Source organism: Trichosurus vulpecula, chromosome 2, assembly GCF_011100635.1.
Source record: "Trichosurus vulpecula isolate mTriVul1 chromosome 2, mTriVul1.pri, whole genome shotgun sequence".
Classification (NCBI taxonomy): Eukaryota; Metazoa; Chordata; class Mammalia; order Diprotodontia; family Phalangeridae; genus Trichosurus; species Trichosurus vulpecula.
The window spans coordinates 283,879,498-283,899,573 of record NC_050574.1 but is presented as its reverse complement, the minus strand read 5'-3'; the positions used below and the strand labels follow the sequence as shown (position 1 = coordinate 283,899,573).

Genomic DNA, 20,076 nt, shown 5'->3' with positions numbered 1-20,076 from the left:
AATATAATCATATGACTTTTGTTTCTTTTATTATTGATATAATCTATTATGTCAAACCATCTCTGCATTCCTGTTATAATTCCACTTGGTCATAATATATAATATTTATAATATATTGTTGTAATATTTTAGCTAGTATTTTATTTAGGATTTTTGTATACATATTGATTAAGCAAATTAGTCTATAATTTTCTTTCTCTGTTTTTACTTTTCCTGATTTAGGTATCAGTATCATACTTGTTTCATAAAAGGAGTTTGGTAGGATCCTTTCTTTGCCTATTATTCCAAATAATGTATGTAATATTAGAATTATTTGGTCCTTAAATGTCTGATAAAATTCACTTGTGAATTTGTGAATGTCTGGTCATGTTGCTTCTTTCTTAGGAATCTCATTTATGGCCTGTTCAATTTCTTTTTCCAAAATAGGTCTGTTTAGACTTCACTCTATTTCTAGCCAAAGTGCGTTTGGGTCTTGGTGCTACTTGTGTCATGACCTCGGTTCACCCAGTCCTTCGGTGCTTAGGGAGCGACAGGGGCCTGTAGCCTTGTTAGTCTCAGCTTCCCATCCATGGTGGAGCTTTTGGCTGGGGATGGTCTTTTTTCCCACCTTTCTTCCATCCCACCTCCACCCCTTATGGAAACCCAGCTGTCTGTAGAGCCTCTGCATGAGAACTACTTGGGACCTTTGCTAGTTCATCATTAGCTGCAGAATGTTCCCTTTTGACATCTTTGTCTTATCTGCATAGCTTCCATAGACTTTCACTATGGCAAACACAGTTCTAGATATCTATCTAGAGAAACACCTGGATCACAGTCTTTCATGGCATCATCCAGAGAGCCAGATGTGCCTGCTACTGAGCACAGTACAGGTGGGTTTCTAGGCATGACTTTTTTGCCATTTGGAATGCATTGTCAGGCACTCAGTTATGACAATGTCCTGGAGGATTCTACACTGATGACTACACCTTCATCTGACATGTGCAATAAGGTTCTGTGGAAAAAGCCAGTCATCCCAAATTGGAAGTATCAACAGCTTTCCAAGGTTGAGGAAGGAGAAAATAGTTTCTTCTTAACCTACTCAGCTTCCAGTGACCAAATGAGCAAGGCCCCAGTGGTGAAGGCCAAGGCTATGGCCTTGAATTCTCTAATTATAAAACAGACACGACACAGGATACACTCCCCATAAAGGCCTCAGCACAGAAGAAACAAAGTACCACTGCATGGCAGAGGCAGTCCATAAATTGAAGTTACAAAATGGAGAAATGACAAAAGAAGATAGACTGATTGCTTCAATCCAGTCTTCACCAAGTAGTACACTCTATTCTTCTCTCAAGCAAAAGCCCAGAGCCTGGTTTACTCAAGGATCTTCTACTTCCTTACTTGGCCTAGATGTCAGCAGCATGGACTCTAAAAATGGAGAGGGAGACAAACCCTCATCTGAAACATGGAACCTTTGTGGACCAATCTGTGGAGAAATCTGACTCAGGTTTCAGTGTCCAGTCCTACAGTGGCACTCAGAAGTCATCACCAATGGAGCTCATTTGAGTTAAGGCTACTAGAATTGCAGAAGACCCAGCAGCCTTCAAGACACCTGAGATGGAACTTCCAGTTATGGAAAGAAAGAAACAACCTCCACAAACCCATAACATCAAACCAAGAGACATGAATGTGTTGACTCCTACAGGGTTCTAAAGCTCCCTTTTCATACAGGCAAAGTTGCTTTCCCTGGTGAACCCACTGTTATGTAGAGAGAATATCTTAGACTTTTATTTCTTCCCATCTACCTTGCACTTGACATAGGAAAGATGTCATCCATTTACAATTCTGCTAAGCATAATATTCCTGGGGAGGTAGTGATTGTTTCTTGAAACATTAGTGCAAAGCTTAAATTTTTCTAATGCAGAAAGACCTATTCTGTAATGTCCCAAAGATGATCTGAACGACTTCTCAAAGTACAACTGACTATAGCCAATTACTGATCTATAGAACTAGATTGCAGGTGGCAAGGGAAATAATTAAAATCCAGTAGACTTTGTTCTGCATATTTTATCCAAGATAAATATTTGTTTGGTGCTTCTTTTCTTTGATAAAGGACATTCCTATTTTCTATCTTTAAAAAAAAAAAGGCTTGTTCGGATATTCTATTTCCTCTTCTGTTAATGTAGGTAATTTATATTTTTGTAAATATTCTTTCATTTCACTTAAATTGTTAAATTTATTGGCATATAACAGGTATAATTGCTTTAATTTCATCTTTATTGGTGATATATTCACCTTTTTAATTTTTAATACTAGTGATTTTCTTCTCTTTTTTTGAATCAAATTAACCAATGGTTTATTTTTTTTTTCATAAAACCAACCCAGTTTAATTTATTCATTCAATTGTTTTACATTCAATTTTATTAATCTCTCCTTTAATTTTTAGGATTTCCAATTTGGTGTTTAGTTGGGAATTTCAGTTTGTTCTTTTTCTAGTTAGAACTAAATGACTCCTGAGATTAGCCCATCCAATTGTGGACTTTTGATCTTGTGAATTACAGTATCTTACAAAACAGAATATGTTTCATTTCATCCCAACATAAAACCTGAACTAGGAGAGATCTTGCTTGTCATAAGACCACCCTACAGAGTCTGAGGTACACAGCAGACTTTAGAAAAAAAAAATGATTTCAAAGAGTTTAGAGATAAATTGCCTACCTAGGTTCACGTAGATTTCAAAGTTGGCTCAGGAGGAATGGGAGAATTGGACAAACAAAATTTTGGTGATCCAGTCACAATTCATTCTGATGAAGAAGCAAAGACTGGGTGTGTAAACAGTGTGGCTAAAAAGGTACTGGTGTGGCTGAACTGACAAATAGCTTTAAAAGGACATATGCAAGAGATGGAATCAAGGGAAGTCAAACTGATTCACTTCAATTGAGCAAGCATTTGTTGTCAAGTCCCTGTTTTATGCCAAGCACTGCACTAACCACAAGACCAAAAACTAAACCAAAACAACAAAGAGCTCAAATGTTTCATTCCTTTGTGAGGAAACAATATGGATGCAGACAATTATAAAGAAAATATATAATAAGGAATTTCCAGGTAAAGGGTATTTATGACTGGGGGAACAGAATAAGCTTCCTCAAGGAAGGAGTTTGAGATTTAAAGGAAATTCAGGATTTTATGAGGTGAGAGGGAAGTGGTAGTACGTTCTAAACATGGCTGATAGCTTGTGTAACAGCATGGACATCGGAAATGGAATAACAAGCCCGGTGAATGGTAAGTAGGGTAGTTTGGCTGGAACAGAGAAAGTATAAAGGGGAAATTGAAATCAGTCTGTGGATGGAGCCAGAAGAGGAAGTACTTTTTAAGTCAAATCTAGGAGTTTGTATTTTTATCCTAGAAGAAAGAGGGAGCCACTGGAGCTCCCTGAGCAGAGAAGTGGCAAAGACTCGAGCTTTTTGAATATCAATTAGGTGGCTGTTTGTAGAATAGATTGGAGCATAGAGATTTTAGAAGCAGTGAGAACAGTTCTAAGGCAAAGATGTCATGAGAGCCTGAGTCAAGGTGGGCATATGAGTGGATAGGAGGGAATGGATGAAAAATGTATTTAGGAGATAGAATTCATAAGACAGCAGTTGAACTGAAGATTTTTAGAGGGGTGAGGTTCTTTAATAGTGTAAGGAAATAAAAATGAAAAATTGTGACAAAAGCTAAAGATGATGAAAAGAATTTTTAAACCCTATATTGCAATAAGAAGATGATTAATGAGGGTACAAGATGTTTGATTAGCAATATTCTAATGTATAAAAAAAGAATTATTAAATGCATGGAGAATAATCTTCAGAATAGGAAGGAGAAACAAAGAAGGGAAATGGAGAATGAAAATAGAAGATAAGCAGAGAGCTCCTAAGCTTCTTCAATGAATTCACATATCTGGCCTATTTAAATACATTCCACGATCCTGAAAGAAGTAACAGATAATAGCTGCTAAATAATTATTAGTGATCATTTTAACTGTAGTGAGTGGTAGAGTTACCAAGAGACGAAGATAGGCAAATGTCATTCTGATTTTCAAAAGGGGGAAGAAGGTAGCTATGTTAAACTGTTGGTTAATGGGTTTGATGTCACTTTTTAGGGAGAGGACTCAGGATATCAGGGCTTTGTTTTTCATCTTGTTCTGTTAAATATTTTCATTGGTGACTTAAATAAAGGAATAAATGGTATGTGTTGTAGGAATAATGTCTTAGCCTCTTCCCCATTCAAATTAGACCAATTTTTCCTTAAAAAAAGTAATTGAAACATTTTTCTAGATTCGGATCAGGGAAATAAAGGCTCAAACTGTTGATTCCACTTCCTCATTGAGTCCAAAGTTCACATCATTTTCTCCTGAGTACAAAGCATCCAGAAGGAACTGGGATTAGAAGGGTGGGTAGGGTTCTTAGATTCTTGGTTTGTGGGCTGCAATAGGAGTTTGGCTCAGCTGACTTAACTCAAGAGGTTCTCAATGCCTATCTTTGTTCAATAGTTTTGTCCTGCCATAATTAAGTAAATCTCATTTTATTAACTATTAAATGATTTATGATTTTCATTTTTTTATTTGGTTTTATTCCGATATTGAACTTAAACTATCAGAAACTGGCTTGAGTGAGACCCAGATCAGAAAAGCATTTTTATCAAATTTGCAGATGACACAAAGTGGAGAGAGTTAATACATGGAATGACAGAATCAAAATCCAACAGAGTCCGAACAACCCATAAAAGTGGAATGAAGTTAATAAGATAAAATCTAACCAATAAATAATGATGTCCTTCACTTGGATTTCAAAAGGTAAACTGTGTAAGTACAAGCTAACAAAGACCAAAGATGTGATGATTCTAGCGTACTGCAAACTGAATGTCTTCAATAGGAGCCAAAAGAACTAACACTATCTTAAGTCTTATTAATAAAAATGTAGCATGCTGAGTAAGACAGTTGATAGTCCCACCCCTTTGCTCTGCTCAGATCACATCATGATGTTCTGTTCTAGACTCCACATGTTAAAAGGGACATTGTCAAGGGGGAACACATGCAAAGCAGGACTATCAGAAAAGAGAGGAGAATACAAACTGTGCCCTCCAAGCATCATGTGAAGAAACTGGAGCTATTTAGCTTGGAAAAGAGACAATTTGGGGGAGGGAGGGATTATATGGTAATGTTCTTTAAATGTCTGACCATTCATCATTTGAAAAAGGTATTAGATTTGCTCTGCTCATCTTCAGAGGCCAGAACTAAAAGCAGTGGGCAGAAACTGCAAGTTGGCACATTATTGGCTCATCATTAAGAAAACTTTCTAAAAATTAGAGCTGTTCAATAATGAAATATGCTGGCTTAGACAAAGTATAATGAGTTCCTTACCACTAGCGGCTGGATAAATAGTTGTCAAGAATGGTGTAGACAGGATTATCTGTTTGGGTACAGGTTAGACTAGATGACCATTGAGATCCCTTACAACTAAGAATCTGTGGTTCTAGGATTTATAGAAGCTCCATGAAAAAGATAGCATTTGAACTGGAACTTGAAAGTACAGGTATAATAAAATATGTAACCAATCTAGCTGGATTCTTCGATCTTTGTGAAAATCAGTGGCTTATGGAATTTGTTCATATGAATAAAAACCTTTGATTTTATTCTCACTTTTTCTATTCCTTACAAATTTTCCATTACTTACAAATGGAGCATGGGAAGAATCAGTCTTATAATTAATGGCCTCATTCACTAGAGAAGAAAAGGCTGTGGAATAGAGATAGAGACTACACTGGTGACTTCACTGTTATTAACAATAGTGAACCAGCTGAAGAAACTGCCTCTACTAATAGAGAGGCGGCATGTCCTCTATGTATAGTTTTAGAGTTTCCTAGAGCACTAAGAGGTGAAATGATGTGCCTAGGCCTGGGTTGTCCAACCTTGGGTTTTATTGAAACAATAGACAATATATTTTGATTTGCCATTTTAGGGAGAGCTCTGCAGTAGCTGGGCTTCCTTTACTAAAGCATTTATATAAATTTCTATGCTTGTAGGTGGGCTTGCATAAATTGCACTGCAGGCCACATGCATTTGGACAGGCCATACAGTCAGTACATGTCAGAACTGAGACTTGAATTGAGATCTTTCTGATTTTGAGGCCAGGTTTCCATCTATTATGTCATGTACTTCTTGAATCACTTCTCTGACTCAAATTAAAATAACTTTTAATTACATGAAAGCCTATTCTGCTTGAGTAGTTCCCCCCATTTCTACTGAGAGATGGAAGAAAATTAATTGTATTTCAATTGTAAAAGAAGGAATTTGGATAAGACTTAAGGAAACCACTTAAATATATTGTTTTAAGGCAAGATTTTGCAGTTGAAAGCAAATTAAATTAAAGGGATCCTGTTCAGGAATGATTGTTGAAAATAGTAACAGAGATACAACCAGACTGAAAGTAAAATGATGGGCTGAAATGTCTACTGTTGCTAATATACCAGAATCTTGTAATTTTCCTAAAATTAAAATTACTATAACTTTTTTTTATTCTGTAAACTCATTGTCTTCCCTGGTTTCTCAAGTTGTTAATACCTTCCCTTCTAAAGTAACCTTCCATCAACTCTGTATTAATCTGTTACATGCTAATTTATTTATATGCTGTCTTCCCATGAGAATGTAAACTCCTTGAGGGCGTGAAACAGTTTTTGCTGTTCTTACATATATAACCTAAGCAATTAGCACACGGCCAGGAAAATAGAAATGTTTAATAAATGTATTTTGACTGAATGATTAATAACAGTTACGATTGCAAATATAACCAGGGAGTCAGGTCCTTTAAAAAACCAGAACCTATCCCTTCTTCTAAGTCCTGCTACTCTCTCTAGTTCAAGATGCAGTGGGGTTTTCAGCCTAGACCTTCACATCTATACTGATCTTAATAGGTCTATCAATACTACCAAGCAGTATAACCTCAGGACAACAATACGCGACAGAATTTGATATTTTATGTTGTTTTCCATGACTTTTTGAATGTGATACATGAATAGATAGAAACAGTGAGTGATATTCCAAAGAGTGTCCTGCCACCTCCAGGTTAAAATTTTACTTAGTAAAAAAAAGTCATAAGAATTACTATTTTTTTCCTCTAATATTCTAAAATACAAGCAAGGGAAACATTCAATTGTAGTTTAAACTTGATAAAGGATGGAGACAAGATGATAGAGCAGAGAAGCACTTAGCTGAGTTCTGCAAAATTCCCCTCCAAACAACTCTAAAATAATACATCTAGAGTACCAGAACCACCAAAAGGTAGGGTGAAACAATTTTCCAACCCAAGACAACTTAGGAGGTTGGAAAGGTTTCTCTCACTGGGGTAGTGGTCAGGCCTGGACCCAGCCCACATTGTGGCACCAGCAATAAAGCCTTAGATATGGCTGCATTGGTGATAGCAGCAGCTTAGGAAATTCTCAGCCCAGGGGCACCAGAACTAGTTCTGAAAATAGCAGCAAGCAATGCCTTTAAGTTTGGGACAGTGCCCTTTCCTCCCTGTGAGCTGAGCCCAACTTTAACATAAAGTTAAAAGTCAAAAATCAGTCTCGAGAAAATGAGCAAAAAACAAAAAAAGAGCTTGACCATAACAGCTTACTGTGATGACCAGGAAGATCAAGATACAAACCCAGAATACAACGATGTCAAAGCAACTACAAGCAAAGCCTCAGACAAAAATGTAAATTGGATATAAGCCAAATAAGATTTCTTAGAAAAGCTTTAAAAGAATTTTTAAAAATTAAACAAGGGGGGATGGGGGCAATAGATAAACCATTGGTTCATTTCATTATTTAAAAAAAAGGAGAAAATCAAATTACCGGTATCAAAAATGAAAAGTGTAACTTCACCACCAATGAGGATAAATTAAAGCAATTTTTAGGAATTATTTTGCCCAATTACATGCTGATAAATCTGACAATTTAAGTGAAATGAATATTTATAAAAATATAAATTGCCCAGATTAACAGAAGAAAAAATTCAATACTTAAATAACTCTTTCTTAGAAAAAGAAATTGAATAAGCCATCAATGAACTCCCTAAGGAAAAAAAATCACCAGAACAAGATGGATTCACTAGTGAATTCTACTAATCATTTAAAGAACAATTAATTCCAATAACACATAAAGTAATTTGGGAAAATAGACAAAAAAGGAGTCCTAGCAAGTTTCTTTTACAACACAAATGTGGTGCTGAAACCTAAGCCAGGAAGAGCAAAAGCAAAGAAAGAAAACTATAGACCAACTTCCCTAGTGGATATTGATGTGAAAATTTTAAATAAAATGCTAGTAGAATGACGGCATCAATGCTAAAGATCGTACACTATAACCAGCTGAGATTTATACCGGGAATCGTTAGACTGTTCAATATTAGGAAAATATCACCATAATTGACCATATCAATAACAAAAGCAACAGAAAACATGATTATCTCAATAGATGCAGAAAAAGCTTTTGACAAAATACAACACTTATTCCTGCTTAAAAAAAAATTAGAAAGCATAGGAATAGATGGAACTTCCCTTAAAATGGTAAGTATTATCTATCTAAAAACATTAACAAGCAGTATCTACAATGAGAAGCTAGAAGCCTTTCCAATAAGATCAGGGGTGAAGCAAGGATGACCATTATCAACACTATTATTCAATTTTGTTCTAGAAATGCTAGCTGTAACTATAAAACAAGATGAAGATATCAAAGAAATTAGAATAGTCAATGAGGAAACAAAACTTTTACTCTTTGCAGATAGTATAAAATAGAGAATCAACTAAGAAACTAGTTGAAATAATTAACTTCAGCAAAGTTGCAGAATATAAAATAAACCCACAAAAATCATCAATGTTTCTTTATATTACCAACAAAGTCCATCGGGAAGAGATAGAAAGAGAAATTCCATTTAGAATAACTAGAGACAACATATAATGCCTGGGAGTCTACTGGCCCAGACAAACCCAGGAATTATATGAACACAGTTACAAAACACTTTTCCCACAAATTAACCAATCTGAACAAGTGAAAAAAATATATTAATTGCTTATGAGTAGGCCAAGCCAATATAATAAAAATGACAATTCTATTTAAGTTAATTCACTTATTCAGGGCTATATAAATCAAATTACAAAAAAAAAAATTGAGAGCTATGAAAAAAATAACAAAATTCATCCGGAAAAAGGTCAAGAGTATGAAAGGAATCAATGAAAAAAAATGTGAAGGAAGGTAGCCTAGAAGTACCGGATTTCAAACAATATTACAAAGATCATCACAACAATATAATATTGGCTAAAAAATGGAGTGGTAGATCTGTAGAACAGATTAGGTACATAATACATAGTAGTAAAAAATGAGAGTAATCTATGGTTTGACAAACCCAAAGATCCAAGATTTTTGGGACAATAAATCTCTATTTGACAAAAACTGCTGGGAAAAAAATGGAAAGCACTTTTGCAGAAAATATGTATAGAATACCAATTTAATCCATATACTGAGATAAGTCAAAATGGGTCCATGATTTAGAGATAAAGAATGATGTCATAAGCATATTAGGGCATCATGGACTACTTTACCTCTCAGATTTGTCAAATGTATAGAGAATTGAGGCAAATTTATGAGAATACAAGTCTTTCCCCAATTGATAAATGGTCAAAGGATGTGAATAGGCAGTTTTCAGAAGAAGAAATCAAAACGATAGTCATATGAAAGAAAATCATTTTAAGAAAGGTGGGGGGGGCAGTTTTGTTTCCACAGAGTTGAAAGCATTCCTCCAGCTTTAGCAGAAGGTAAGTCAGGTGACTGGTTAGAACTAATTCTAATCAGAGCTCTAAGGTGACAGGTCAGAGGCTTGTAGGCATGCTTAAATGAGCCATTTGAGGAGGGGATTGTATTTGGCCAATGAAGAGCCTGGAGGGAGATTTGAAATGGGAGTCAAAAAAAGGACTGGCATCCATCTGAATCCTTTGTACTCTCCTGCACTCTGTTCAGGGGACATGCCCATTTATTCAGACCAAATAAATGTAAAACATAATTAAAGCGCCCCTAACCTCTACCCCTTGGGTGGCGTCTTTTCTCATGAGAAAGCAATAAAATTCCTTTTTGCCTTCTCTCAAGAATGGTCTCTGTCTATTTTTAATGTAAGTAGTGGTCTCATTCCCACACAAATTTATAAGAATACAAGTCATTTCCCAATTTATAAATGGTCAAAGGATATGAATAGGCAGTTTTCAGAAGAAGAAATAAAAACTATAGCCATATAAAAAAAAATGCTCTTAATCATTACACTTTTTTCCACTGGCAACGCCTTCAGTACTTCTTAAACTGTGGGTCGCAACCCCAATATAGGGTTGCGACCCACAGGCTGCTCTAAAACACTATTGATTAGAGAAGTGCAAATTAAAACAACTCTGAGGTAACACCTCACATCCGTCAGACTGGCTAATATGACAGAAAAGGAAAATAAGTAATGTTGAAGGGGATATAGAAAAATAGGGACACTAATGAATTTTTGGTGGAGTTGTGAATTGACCCACCCATTCTGGAGAGCAATTTGAAACTATGCCTGTATCCCAGAGATTTAAAAAAAAAAAAAAAGGAGTAAAAGGACCTATATATACGAGAATATTTATAGCATCTTTTTTTTTTTGGTGGTGGCAAAGAATTGGAAATTAAAGGGTAGTCCATCAATTGGAAAATGACTGAACAAGCTGTGGTATATCTTTGTGATGGAATACTATTGTGCTATTAGAAATAACGAATAGGATTCTCTCAGAAAATCGTAGGTAGACTTACATGTATAGACACAAAGTAAAATGAGAAGACCCAGGAGAATACTGTATACAGTAATAACAATACTGTATAATGATCAGCTGTGAATAATAATTCTCAGAAACATAATGATCTGAGACAAACCTGAAGGACTTATGAAAAATTCTATCTACCTCCAGAGAAAGAATGCTGATTGTAGCATATTTTTTTCTTTAATTTTCTCCTTTTTTTCAACATGGTTAATATGGAAATATGTTTTGCATGATTTCACATGTATAATGGGTATCATATTGTTTACCTTCTCAAAGGTGGGCAGGAGTTATAGGAAAAGAGAGAATTTTGAACTAAAAATAAAAAATTAATGTTGAAGAAATAATTTCCTTGAAAGCTTAGCTGTCACTCTACTCCCTACAGTATGAGTCCCTTCCTGTTCTCCAAAGCTAATGTACTTCCCAATAAAAATTATCTTGTCTTTCTTTTGTACATAATTATGTTTTAAATACTTCTAAATGTATTTTTTTCTCATAGAAATTAAATGCTTTGAAGGCCAAGGGTCATTTAACTGTCCTTGTTACCCAGAGTCTTGGCATAGTGCCTAGTGCATAGTAGGTGCTAAGTAAATGTTTATTGTTCAGTTACTTGCATCACTAATTGTCCAATGGATATTTCTAAAAGAAAGCATCCATTGCTTGCGGATGATAACATACATTTTTATATAATGAATATATGTATAATAAAAGAACTACCTCACTTTTTCAAATATCCTTTATTATTTATAAGTTGCTAAATTAAGATTTGGGCCTTTGATGAGAGAACTTGAATAAGACAGACATAATAGGAAAAAAAAAAGTACAGGGTCTACGTTTTTTGCATAAATGTCAAAAATGCTAAATGTCTTGACTACTTCATCAGCAAGAAACACTTTTCTCCAAGTGTGGAAAGATACTTTCTTACTATTAATTTGGATGATTTTTTTTCACCACCTATGTTTGAAGTTATACATGGGATTTGCCAGGGCCACTTCACTTATGCCCATATGTTTAAATGGAATCACTAAGCATAAGAGAAGAAATATGATTCTAACTATAACTAGGTTTGCTTAAGAAGTCTGAAAAATACTGCAAAGGACTTTTGCTGTTAAAAAATTATTCTTTATATTGAGAAGTCTGAACAAAAACTTCTGATGATTCACATGAGGACAAAGAATATCATCTGAAGACACCTGAACAAAATACTAATATTAAGCAAAAAATCAAGAGCCTAAGTAACACATGGGTTTTCATCACTGCTCCCAGATGAAGACAGGCATTTTAGAAGAGAAAGGCAGATTGGTTAAGTGAATATCTAGTTTAGAGGCAATCTTCGAATGAGATTCATTCTTCTCTATGGGAAGTAGCACAAGAGGAATGGGAAGCTCCAAAAATAAGAATATTGGGCTCCTGGTCATAAATGAATTGAACACATTTTCTTAAGTCTTGAAACACTGATTAAGAGACCTGTGAGTGTATATACATACATACGTCACACAAACATTCGTACATATATACATATATGTGTATTATATACACACACAAACTTATGTATAGTGTGTATAGATATAAATTCTATCTATTATTTAGCTAATCCACCAAGCATGTATAGATACTAGAGAGTAAAAACCAACAGTTACAACATAAGGATAAAAGCAATAAAGAAATCTGATAAATAGGAACAGAAAAATTAAAGGTCTCTGTGGGGATACGGTATGAGCTGAAGAGGACTGTACATAAGGACATACTCATTCAGGAAACAGAGAGGAGAATCATAATGACAAACACCTAAATGAAGGTCAAAATTGACAGAGAAATAGCCACAGTATTGTCGTGGGAATATGTGACAGACCAAATGAACAAAAGAAAGAAATCGATGAGTTCAGGAAACATATTACAAACATGGCCCACAGGCATCACACAGTAGTGATGAAACACATCAATTATATAGCTATTCATTAGAAACTCTCTGTCCCTCTCTCTCTCTCTCTCTCTCTCTCTCTCTGTCTCTCTCTCTCTCTCTCTCTCTCTCTCTCTCTCTCTCTCTGTCTCTCTCTCTCTCTCTGTCTCTCTCTGTCTCTCTCTCTCTCTCTCTCTCTCTCTTTCTCTCTCTCCCCCCAGCTGATAAATTCTTGACTTTTCCCAACTGATCACTTAATTCTTCAAGAGGTGGAGGAAGATCAAGAGCGGAATTGTTCTTTGGTACTTAATTTTGCTGAACAGGAATGATAATGAAGTAGAAATTATTGGAACCTTAGAGGAAAATAACTGCTCCATCTTAGAATCTGTGATAGAGGAGAAAATAAAGCTCTGTATAATCTGGCACGCATCAACTATATTGTGAGAAAATAATTTTCAAAGGGATCAGGGAATAGACTGGAATTATGTCCTGGCTCAGACTTCTATATGGGAAGTAGGCACAAGAGGGATGGGAAGCTCCAAAAAATGAAAGTCTAAAGATGCCACCAAAATCAATTTAATGAGGAAGAAAATGGAGAGCTGTCTAAAGGACCCAAATTAAAATTATAGTGAGAGAAGTCATTGGCCAGATTATTTAAAATGTATTTATAGAAAATGTGAGCAAGTAACGGAGTGACCTGATCCTATAAGAATAGTGTCAGGAGTGGAAAAAACAAATATGAGCTTACATGGTCACAGATATGAAGGAATATTCACATATGCACATGTGTATGTAAGTATATTTCTTTTTTAAGTTATGTTAGGGGCAGAGCAGGATCAAAAAGAGATAGAGCTGAAACATACAATGCAAAATAGGTGGCAACTGAAAACTAAAGAAGGAAGAACTTCTCTTATTTTTCTTTTGCTTTCACTGACTATATTTTAACTGTAAAAATGGTTAAGAGGGAGTTGAAAGCTGAGACAACTGAGGAAATAGTAAAGAATTCTTAGATGCCTCCAATCTCAAATTCAACATGTCCTAAACGGATCTCATTACCTTCCCCTCAAAACCCTTCCTTTTCCAAAATTCCCATTACTATTGGGGAAAATTAATTTTAATGCTGTATCAATTGGTCATCAATATTAACTTGTAATAGTCCATTCTCTGTTCAAAAGGCCATTTCTTAAATTAGTTAGAAGAGAAACCCTTCACAGCATATTTTAGCAGAGGAATGTAATCTAATCCCAGTCCATAAGGCATTCAATAGAACTAAGACCCCTCACCTTTTGTCTCTGTAAACAAAGTCAGCTGGAGCTAGATCCTCTCCCAAGGGTGTTGTGCTTGCTACTGCCTTTGTCAAGTTTTGTTTTTTGGGGATTTTTTTTCGGGGGGGGGGGGCGGGGAGGGTTTGACCTCCTTGAGAAAGGAAACTAGGCCAGTGAAAACCTGATTGAGATGGTTTAGGCTTTTCTAGCCAAAGATCCATAGAGGAAACTGGGTTTCATTAACATTCCATTCCCTAAGTTCAGGAGTGGGGTGGGGGCCGCCACCTTCGAAAACCATTTTTCCCCACTTGCAATGAAGTGCCAGGGATCCGCCCACCTGAGGAGTGGTCCTTCCTTGCCAGTAATGGGGGAGGAACTGTGAACTCTTGGCACACCTCCTCATTAAAATGTCCACCAATCAAGATTGCTAGGGCTGTTTCCAATGATATGATCTTAGGCCAATCAGAAGACAGATACAACGGGAGGGGGTGAAAGCCTCTCTAATTCCACCAGCCTAGTTTTAAAAGAACTTTCTTATATATATTATCACATCATTAATCACAATAATTCTTGGACCTAGGCAGACTAGGTATTATTATTCCTATTTTAGAGATGAAAAAACTGAGGCTCAGCAAGGTTAAGTTTAAAAGAGTCATGCTTCAGATAGGAATTAAAATAAATACTCTCTGAGATTCCCTTCTCAGCTCTCAGATTCTATAATTGTATGTGACTCACACAGCTTCCCAGTGGCAAAATGAAACCAGGTGTACTGACTCCTAAGCTAATGGTTCTTCCATTATGCCATCGTTCCTTCCTCTGGGTGAAAATGAAGTGATATTTCCTATCTCCTCAGTCAGTTTCAGCAAACAACCCACAATAAAATTATGAATGCTAAAGTGTTTGTTATGCAAATATTTATTGGCTTATATCTTGCTATATCATTTTTCTCCATATATAAAAATACCTTCTGGGAAGTAAATGCATAAGACAGAAAAAGAAATGTAAATCAAAGGGAAACACATAGAACACAACTTTTCAATTCAAATAACATTTGTGGCTAGTCCTATATTTAGAATCTACATGAAATACATGGTTCAAAAATTTCAAAATAAATCTTTCTAAATTTTAGTTCATGTACTATGAGCAAATTTCTTGTTTGTAAGACATAAGGTCTAAACAGGTTTATTTGCGTTACTTTGTTTTGTAAATAGAGTTTCTAGGCCAGAACATAGTAAACACACACATATACATTTGAATATATACATACATACATGCATACATACATACATATGGTGCCCTGGGTTGCCCAGACCCAGAAAGTTCAGAAGGATTTCCCTGGCATAAGACTATGGAGGACTCTCCCAGGATAACAGAAGATTCTTGCGCTAGATGATTCACAGGTGCTGTAGGCATGATCTGAATCCCACACCCTATGAGTTCAGGTTCGTAGTTAGGATGAAATGAGGCACCCTAACACAGCAAGAATGTACAATGAAGATACAGTGGCACTTTCATTTTTTTTTTTCCACGCACCCTCATCTTCATCTAGAACTGCATGTCACCAGACATACATTGTCTCAGGTACCTACCAACTCTGAGAGTTCCAGCCTATGGACTATTTGGACTTTTTGTACTTTTTTTTTAAACCAGGAAATTGTGTCAGGGAAGATGGGACCAAAGGAAATCATATCAGGAAAACACTGGTCCTATTCTAATAGGCATTCAGGAGAGCTCAGTTTAAGGGTTGGAAGATTTCTGTGGTCTTGGGTAAGGGTCTCCTGTCAAAGTTTGGGAGTATCAGGGGTCATAGAAAGGCAAGAATGGGACATGAGTGGATAAGCATGAGGACTAGAAAGCAAGATAGGAAGAGATTAACATTAAGGCCAATTATACCTGACAAATACAACCAACAGTTCCTTTCTTTCCTCTATGCCAGTGAAATCACAGCCCTCCACCACCACCCCCCCGCCAAAATACACACATACACACAGAAAGAGACACACATCTACATCTGTATCTATAGTTTCTCATGTGAATGTCTTTTTTCTAATTTTTAACACTGAGTAGTCCCAAAGTATATTAGGTTAATAATAGTGAACAAACATGTATTAAGTGCCAACTATGTACTAGGTACTGTGATAAGTGCTGGGAATACAAATATGAAAAAAAAAAAGACTGTCTCTGGTTTCCAGGAGTTTATAGTCTAATGAAGAAAGAGAATATAAAAAAAAGAAGCTGAAAAGCAAGAGTGTCAGGAAATATCTAACAGGGCCATAGTGGAGAAGTCAGTCAGAGAAATCACAAAATAATGTAAACAGGAGAGAAATGGGGAGAAGATCTGAGATGACTTACTCCTTAAATGGAAATTTAAAGTTGTTGGCCCCATCCTCAAATAAGAGATGATGAGGGAGAGTAGCAGGGCTGCCAGGATTTTGCAGGATGGTGAGATTTTCCCTATAATGAGCTTACTGAGGCACTGGGGAGAAGTGAGAGATGTCCTAGAGAATTGTGGACTGGTGAGAAGCGAGGAATTTTTATCCAATTCCCCTACATCCCACCAGAATCAGCATTCAAAGTAGTCCCTTAGTCTAAAAACCTCTGACGTGAGGGCAATAACCAGAATCAGAAAACCTTCTATCTGCATAGTATCACTAGCCTTGGCAAAGAGAAGCCTCAAAAAGCCTGGGAGGAGTCTCCAACTTTTCAATCAGATATCCAGCTTATGCTGAATCTAAAACCCTGACTGATCACAGACTCAAGGGTGTATCAAGCTTGGCTTGGCTATAAAGATACCTAAAAGCTACACATCAGTTCCCCCTTGGCTGCTTTCACCAAAAGAGCAGCCATCCTTCAGAGCACACAAACATAAGACAAAAGGGTAATGCCCTGTAGGGACAGTATATCATCATCACCATCCTACTCCACTAAGTCCCACCTGGCTCCACCCTTCACTGTCTTCTCACAGCAATCACTCAGCAAAAATAGGGTTAGTCTCATTAATCAAATGATAAAATCCACAATAGTGGACAATTTAAATATGTGGTTTGCTTTCAGGCAGGCAGAAGCTCTGGGGAACCTAATCCACAGACTCCAGCTTCTCCCTTCCCTGTTGTCTCAGCTGCATTGCTTTCCCTGCTGTGCTAACAATCTGGAAGGGGTGGTAGAGATCATTAAGCCCAACTCTAATTTTACAGATGAGAACACTGAGGCTGAAAAAGGTTAAGTGACTTGCCCCAAATCACACAGAGTTGGAATTAGAAAATGTGTCCCCTGATTCCTAGTGCAATGTGCATTCTTTTGTACCATTTTGCCTTTAAGATTCAGCGCATTAATACATATGTGTTATAAACACACACACATTTAAAAGCACATAGCACTTTTTTCAAACCATTCGTTTTTTTCTTCCTAAAAGATATTCATAACACAAAAAGATAGCATCTAATGAAAATAAATCATACTCTGATTACGTCTGTCATTTCCAGTATGAATGCAATGGTGTCCAATGAAAGGAAACCAAATTACAGCTGCTAGGGGAATGTTATGCTCTCATGCCATGACACACAGCAGTGTATGCCTCTTTTACAAGACACATTGAGTGCTTGACTATCAGACAATAAGCTAGAAAGGAAATGTGAACATGGGAGCACATTTGGTGGAAAAGGATGTAGTGTAGGCACACAGCTGCAAGTGGTAGCACCCACTATATTCTGATTCAAGTCCCCATGCTAGAATGACTAGTTTTCCCTTAAAAGGTATTGAAACACCTTTGAAACTTGATTGGCTAAGGGGATTAAATGATTAAATTGCTGACATCACTTCCTGGCCTACTAAGTACAAACCACAAAGAAGCACCAGGTGCTTACTGATAGTTGGCTGGTCAGCCACAATGGCCAGTCCTGGAAAGATAATTTCATTCAGCTGAATCACTTCAAAGTGTCTTCATTATGTTTCCTTGTTGAATGTTCTACTCCTAGGAGGGCCAGGTAAGTTTTTGTTAACTTAAATGACCTACAAGTACCTCTGTTTGTTCCAATAACAGACTTATGGTTATCCTCATTTTTATCTATTATCATAGAAAGCTTATCACCAGGAAAGTCCTCATTCCAGAGATTGCTTCAGATTTGGTACTTATATCTCATTAGAACTCTCAGTAACTTCTACTTCCGTTTGAAGGGCTGGAGAGGGGAGAAAAAAAATCCCTCCCAAAACCTCCATTGAAATACGGCTCACAGGGGTAGCTAGGCAGCACAGTGAGTAGAGTACCAGCCCTGGAGTCAGGAGGACCTGAGTTCAAATTTGACCTCAGACACTTGACACACTTACTAGCTGTGTGACCTTGGGCAAGTCACTTAACCCCAATTGTCCTGCCTTCCCCCCTCAAAAAAAAAGATAAGGCTCACAAAGGAAATAGTTTACCTGTCAGATCTATGGAGAAGGGAAGAATTAATGACCAAACAAGAGAAAAAGAACATTATGAAATGCAAAATGGTTAATTTTAATTAAATTAAAAAGTTTTATGCAAACAAAACCAATACCACCAATATTAGAAGGAAAGCAGAAAGCTGGGAAAAAAATTTCATAGCCAGTGTTTCTGATAAAGGTCTCATTTCTCAAATATGTAGAAAACTGAGTCAAATTTATAAAAATACCAGTCATTCTCTAGTTGATAAATGGTCAAAGAATATGAACAGGCAGTTTTCTGAGGAAGAAATTAAAGCTATCTATAATCATATAAAAAAATGCTCTAAATCACTATTGATTAGAAAAATGCAAATTAAAACAACCAAGGTACCACCTCACACCTATCAGACTGGCTAATATGGCAGAAAAGGAAAATGATAGGTATTGGAGAAGATGTGGGAAAATTGAAACCTTAATGCATTGTTGGTGGAGTTGTGAACTGATCCAACCATTCTGGAGAGCAATTTGAAACTATGCCCAAAGGACTATAAAACTGTATATACCCTTTGATCTAGCTGCATTTCTTGGATTTAACTACACCATCATTATTACTCCTACCTTTTAGCTTCCTTTTTTTGTGTTGTTGTTTTCCACATTTAGATTGTAAGTTCCTTGAGGGCAGGAACTTTTTTTTTTATTTGTATCCCTAGCTATTAGCACAGTGTTTGGCACTTAGTAGGTAATTAACAAATGTTTATTGACTTGAGTTTTACAGTTGAGGAAACTGAGGCAGGTGGAGATGAAGTGACTTACCATGCGTCATACTGCTAATAAGCATCTGAGACTGGATCCAGCATTCTACCTACTGTGCCACCTGGCTGCCTCTATGCTTAGCATTCTTACCCAGCCAATGACCTTCACCCTCATGTGACAAGTGACCTTGAAAAAGAACTGTGAACACTTTCTAGTGTAGATGATCCAGAAAAAAAACTCTGTCCTGGCAGTGATGGGAAATCTATTACCCTGTATATTCCAGTAAGTGCTGTTTCTGAGAGAACTGCCCATTCAGGAGCAGAATCAGTATTTCCTTGGAAAGCAGAAGTCTTAAGTCAAGACACTGCCTACAACTTTTGTGGATTAATGCAAGGTATAAGGGAGAGGGAACCACCACTAATTTAAACTGTAGATTAGCCACAGTGCTAGACTTGTTATCTCTTGAGTTGCATAGAAGCTCTGAGATACAACCTACTTTACCTTATGGATACAACTCACAGAAAAGAGGGAAATGCCCTCAGTACATTCTAATTCATAAAGTATTTTAGTCAAGTTTGTGAAATTCCTAAAAGACATATCTAAAATTAAAAGTATTTTGAAATACAGTCCAAAGATGAAGAAACAAGGACAGAAGGGTTAAGTGACTTGCCTAATGTCACATAAGCCAATGTTGCAGAGTTTGAGTTGAAACTCAGGTTCTGTGCCTCCAAATCTAGCAATCTTCCCACTGTGCCTTGATGGCTCCTGTCCTACCTTTTATGATTTAGAGAAAACAATTGAGAGGATCAGAACCTACTATATGGCCAATAAAAAGAAGTGAGCCAAAGACCACTGAGATGAAAGACAAAGAGCTATAATTTCTTGACTTTCATTGTAGGCTGCTGTTCATCTTTGCTTTTAGGTAGTAGCACAGTGA

At 36.5% G+C, this 20,076-nt stretch overlaps 1 protein-coding gene and 1 pseudogene across 1 annotated transcript in view; one reads left to right on the top strand and one right to left on the bottom strand.

The window, feature by feature from the left end:
* The window catches only part of LRP1B (LDL receptor related protein 1B), a 2,306,513-nt gene that overhangs the window by 540,988 nt on the left and 1,745,449 nt on the right, over positions 1-20,076 (bottom strand). The gene's annotated exons all lie outside the window — the stretch shown is intronic.
* LOC118837592 lies at positions 821-1,693 on the top strand (annotated as a pseudogene).